Source organism: Cetorhinus maximus, chromosome 31 (assembly GCF_964194155.1).
Source record: "Cetorhinus maximus chromosome 31, sCetMax3.hap1.1, whole genome shotgun sequence".
Classification (NCBI taxonomy): Eukaryota; Metazoa; Chordata; class Chondrichthyes; order Lamniformes; family Cetorhinidae; genus Cetorhinus; species Cetorhinus maximus.
Genome location: NC_135909.1, coordinates 18785897 through 18791896, shown reverse-complemented (window position 1 = coordinate 18791896; position 6000 = coordinate 18785897).

The following is a 6000-nucleotide window of genomic DNA, read 5'->3' as shown; positions in this document are numbered from 1 at the left end:
AATCCATGGAGCTGTGGGTTATGGGCCCAGCACGCTTCCGCTGAGCCACTCTGCTAGATGGGGAGGTGGTGGCACAGTGTTATTGTCACTGGACTAGTATTCCAGAGACCCAGGGGACCCAGTTTCGAATCCCACCATGGCAGATTGTGAAATTTGAAATCAAAATTCTGATTGTCGATTGTCGTCAAAAACTATGCAAAACCTGCCTCTTTTACATAATCCAACTGGTAACTCCAGGCCCCTACCCACAGTAACGTGGTTGTCTCTTAAATACCCTTAAATCCCTGCAATTAGGAATGGACAAAGTTGTGCACAGCATCAGGGATTGAGTGTTACAAAATGTATCCAACACTCGCACAGATTACCAGAGCCTGACAGACAAAATGAATCCCACTCTCACATACAGCATCACAGACTAACAGATGCAAAATATGTTTCAAAGATTCCCAGATATTGAGAATGACTCCCACATTCCTGTTCAACACTTGACACTGACAGATACAGACTGAATTTGACACTCACATTGAGCAGCAGATGTTGGAATGTCCAAAATTAATCCCACCTTCAGACACAGAACCAGGCTCTGACAGTGAATGAGAAGTCCACAATCAGATAGCACCACAGACTGAACGATCTAGAATCGATACCACATTGACTTACAGTGCCAGAGACTGACAAACACAGGATGAATCACATTTACAGACAGTTACAGGGACTAACAGGTATAGAATCAATCCAACACTCTCATATTGTGGTCTAGAATGACACATACAGCATTTATCCCAAACTGGTATATCATAGAAACAAGGATCAAGAGTAGGCCGTTCGGCCCTTTCAGCCTGCACCACCATTCAATATGATCATGGCTGATCCTCTATCTCATCGCCACATTCCCTCTTTCTCTCCATACCCCTTGATGCCCCAAATATCCAAAAATGTACCAATTTCTTTCTTGAATGTACTCTGTGACCCGGCCTCCACAGCCTTCTGTGGTTGAGAATTCCACAGGCTGACCACCCTCTCAGTGAAGACGAGACCATGAAGCAGCACTGAAACATCTTTATGGGGTATGTGGAACATTCCTTGTTCCAGTCCGACTCAGATCCCCTCCCGCAACTCTTTCTTCGGTACACCGATGACCATTTCTGTGCTGCTTCATGCTCTCACCTGGACCTGGAAAAAATGATCAATTTTGCTTCCAATTTCCATCCCTCCATCACCTTCATGGTCCATCTCTGACACTTCCCTTCCTTGACCTCTCTGTCTCATTTTCTGTCGATAGACTGTACATCAATATTCAATACAATCCACTGGTTCTCCCTTATCTTTTCTACTAGTTACACCCTCCAAAAACTTCAGTAGATTAGTTAAGCATGATTTCCCTTCCATAAACCCATACTGACTTTGTCTAATCCTATTAATGCTTTCCAAGTGTTCAGTTACCATGTCTTTTATAATAGACTCTAGAATTTTCCCCACTACTGATGTTAGGCTAACTGGCCTGTAGTTCTGTTTTTTCTCTCCCTCCTTGTTTAAATAGCGGGGTTACAATTGCCACCCTCCAATCTGTAGGAATTGCTCCCGAGTCGAGAGATTTTCGATGATGACCACCAATGCATCCAATATTTCCAGGGCCACTTCCTATAGTAGTCTGGGATGTTGATCAAGTTCTGGGGATTTTCAGCCTTTAACCCCATTAATTTCTTGGCCACAATTTTTTTAACTAATACTAGTTTTCTTCAATTCCTCCCTCTTGCTAGACACTTGGTTCTCTAACATTTCTGGAAAATGATTTGTGTCCTCTTTTGTGAAGACTGAACTAAAATATGTGTTCAATTCTCCTACCATTTCTTTGTTCTCCATTATAATTTCCCCCGTTTCTGACTGTAAGGGTCCTACATTTGTCTTTGCTAATCTTTTTCTCTTCACATATTTATAGAAGCCTTTACAGTCAGTTTTTATGTCCGTTGTAAGTTTAATCTCATACTCCATTTTCCCCTTCTTGACGAATCTTTTTGTCCACTTTTGCTGAATCCTAAACTGCTCCAAATCTTCAGGCTTGCTCTCTTTTCTGGCAATTTAATATGTCTCCTCTTTGGATCTAATTCTATCCCTAATTTCTTTTGTAAGCCATGGTTGGGCCACCTTTCCTATTTTATTTTTGTGCCAGACAGGAATGAATAATTGTTGTAATTCATGCATACGTTCCTTAAATATTAGCCATTGCCTATCCACTGGTCAACCTTTTAAATACGGTTCCCCAGTCCATCATTGCCAACTCGTGCCTCAGACCCTCGTAGCTCCTTTTATTTAGGTTCAGGACCTTCGTTTTGAATTCAACTTCTTCACTATCCATTCTAATGAACAATTCCATCATTTTATGGTCGCTGTTCCCCAAGGGAGTTAATTCTTTCTCATTGCATGGCACCCAGTCTATGATAGCCTGCTCTCTAGTTGGTTCCTCAATGTCTTGGTCCATAAAACCATCACATACACACTCCAGGAAATCCTCCTCCACAGCATTATTGCTGTGCGTTTTGTCCAATCTGTATGTAGATTAAAATTACAGTTGTATCCTTATTGCATGCATCTCTAATTTCCTGCTTAATGCCTTTCCTTACATCTCCGTTACTGTTTAGAGTCCTATAGACAACCCCCACCAACGTTTTCTGCCCCTTGGTGTTTCTTATCTCCAGCCAAACAGATTCCTCATCATGATTTTCTAAGCCAATATCTTTCCTCACTATTGCATTGATTTCCTCCATTACTAACAATGCCACCCCACCTCCTTTCCCTGTTGGTCTGCCCTTCCTAAATATTCAATACCCCTGGATGTTCAGTTTGCATCCTTGATCACCCTGTAGACATGTTTTCATAATTGCAAATATATCATAACCGTTTAAACCTATTTGCACCGTGAATTCATCTACCTTATTACAAATGTTACACACATTAAGATATGATGCCTTTCAACTTTTCTTTAACTTTGTAACCACCTTCGCTTTATTTTGCACTCTGACCCCATTTGTTTTTCACAATTTTTTTTCTGCCTTTCACTTTTGATTCTAACTTTTCTGTCTTTTGTTTCTATCCTCGTTTCCCCTTCCTCTGTCTCCCTACTCAGGTTCCCATCCCCCTGCCATTCTAGTTTAAACCCTCCCCAACCGCACTAGCAAACACTTTCCTCCACCACCACCACCACCCCACCACCCCCAACGCCTCCACTCCCATCACCCCCCCACCTCCAACCCCTCCACTCCCACCACCCCCCCACCCCCAACCTCTCCACCCCTGAGGACATTGGCTTCGGTTCTGCCCAGATGCAACCTGTCCTGTTTGTACTGGTCCCACTTTCCCCAGAAGCGGTCCCAATGTCCCAGGAAACTGAATGCCTCCTCCCAACACCATTTCTTCAGCCATGTATCTATCTGATATATCCTGTTATTTCTACTCTCGCTAGCACGTGACACTGGTAATAATCCTGAGATTACTACCTTTGATGTCCTACTTTTTAGTTCACATACTAACTCCCTATATTCAGCTTGTAGGAGCTCATTGTTTTATTTTTTACTTATGTTGTTGGTACCAATATGCACCATGACCACTGGCTCTTCACACCGCCCGCCACCCCCCTTCACAATTCCCTGCAGCTCTCTGGGACATCCTTGATCCTGGCACCAGGGATGCAACAGACCATCCTGGAGTCTATTTTGTGGGCCACAGCAACGCCTGTCTGTTCCCCTTACTATTGAATCCCCTATCACTATAGCCCGGCCACTCTCCTTCCTCCCCTCTTTTGCAGCAGAGCCACCCGTGATGCCATGGACTTCTGCTGCTTTCCCCTGAGATGTTGCCTCCCCCAGCAGTATCCAAAACGGTATATATGTTAGAGAGGGGGACGGCCACAGGGGACTCCTGTACTACTTGCCTCCCTCTACTCTGCCTGGTGGTCACCCATTCCCTTTCTTCCTGTTCAGTCTTTACCTGCAGTGTGACCGCCTCACTGAATGTGCTGTCCCCGATAATCTCAGCATCACAGATGCTCCAAGGTGAATCCACCCGCAGCTCCAGCTCCGAAATGCAGTTAGCCAGTAGCTGCAGCTGGACGCACTTCCTGCACACATGCTCACCAGGGTCACTGGAAGTGTCCATGAATTCCCACATAGCACAGGAGGAGCATATCGCGAGTGTGAGCTCTGCTGCCATGAGTTCCCTTTAAATTAAGCTTGTTAGTTACTCCCTTTTAAAGAATACTAAATACACTAGGGTCCTTATTCCACTCCTACTACAAAGTCCTCACATTATTTTGTTTAAACTGATGGACTGCAGCAGTTTAATTAATAGAATAAGTAGAAGTACTTACCTGACCTACTTACTGCATCATATTTTGAATCGTAATGTTACTTTGAACTCCACCGACTGGAGGCCCTGAGGGTCCGCCTCTCCTCTCCGGACTTGGCCTCCGTCAGAGGGAGAGAATGAAACTCCCGCTCACTCACATGCACCGCTAACTGACAGGTGCACAATGAGTCCCAAACACTATCACAGTCAGACACAGAACGACATCAACAATCACTTTTAGTCCCAGAGCCTGACAAGCACAGAATGAATCCCAGACTCTCTCACTGTAGCACGGTCTTACAAACAGTGAATGAATCCCAAACTCATGCACAGTATCAGAGTGAGTAAATCCCACACTGGCACACATTATCAGGGGCTCTCTGTTACAGATGGCATCCCGCTTTCCCGTATAGTCTCTCTCTGTGGAGAACGGACCCTCGCAAAACAATCAGGCGACATTGCCCGATGTATAGTAAAACACTGAGGAACTGGGGCTGGAGAGAGTCTTTGTAAAATGTATTTCCTGACTAAAGTAAATGGGCTGATGACGGGGTGGGAGGAGGAGTGAGGGCGAGAAATCACAATCTGATTGGCCTGTTTCCATATCCAAACCTGAAATTATATACTTAGAGGCTGGTTTAGCCTTTAAACTGTCCATTCAGAGTCACCTTTTCCCAATCCTTCATTAACATAGATCGGGGAGACTGTCTATTTAATCGGCGTTCGGAAGGGGTTTGGTTTATTTCTGTGTCTGAAACTGAAGATGGTTGATGAGAAGAAACCAGCTCCCAAGAAGGGAGCCAAGAAAGCCTTAAAGAAGCCGGTAGCAAAGGGCGGCAAGAAGCGGCGAAAGTCGAGGAAGGAGAGTTACTCCTGACCATTTTCTGAACAGATTCACCAGTCAGAGTTACAAGGACTATTAATACAATCTGCTCGACAATCCGCCTTTTTAGACTCTGTGAGGGACCGCCCCGAACAGTAATTGGCTGCAGCCTTACGCACAGGCAGTTGCGTCCAAAATCGAACCAATGAATTAATTCCTGGCAACTCAGGTCCTCATTGGTCGAGTTGTTTTTAATTGCCCGTTTCAAAAATTCCGCCTTTTTTTGCAGCCGTTTCCCGTCTCGACAATAGACTTCGTTCTTCCCTTTTTTGAAAATTATAAACACCATTTTTCACTCTCACTGACTATTTCCTAACCCCAATGAAATTCCAGTTCATGTAACCTGTCCCGGCAATTTGTAAACCCCGCATCATCCTGGTGAATCTGCTCATTTTTGGACAGAAACACCAGTCTGTTGTTTGAACTGTGTAAAGTCAGTGCTGAATTTCCCAGGAAATAACTGAATTGTTAATATAATAATAATTGAACAATGCTCCATACAGCACAACCAACCTTTAAAATCGCCGCTCGCTTAGAGGGCTGGAATGGGTAATCAAATAGAAACGGTGCTGGGGGCATCAGACCCCGTCCCATTGCCCTCATTCTGGGCTGTTCATTCCGATAAAGAGCGGGAACGGGAGCGGCTCGAAGCTCCCCCTGTTCCCGGTCTGAGTCTTGACGGACATCCGTGCGAATATTGGGATTAGGAGGAGGCCACTCAGCCCATCCAGCCTGCTCCGCCATTCAGTGAGATCATGGCTGATCTGAGTGTAACC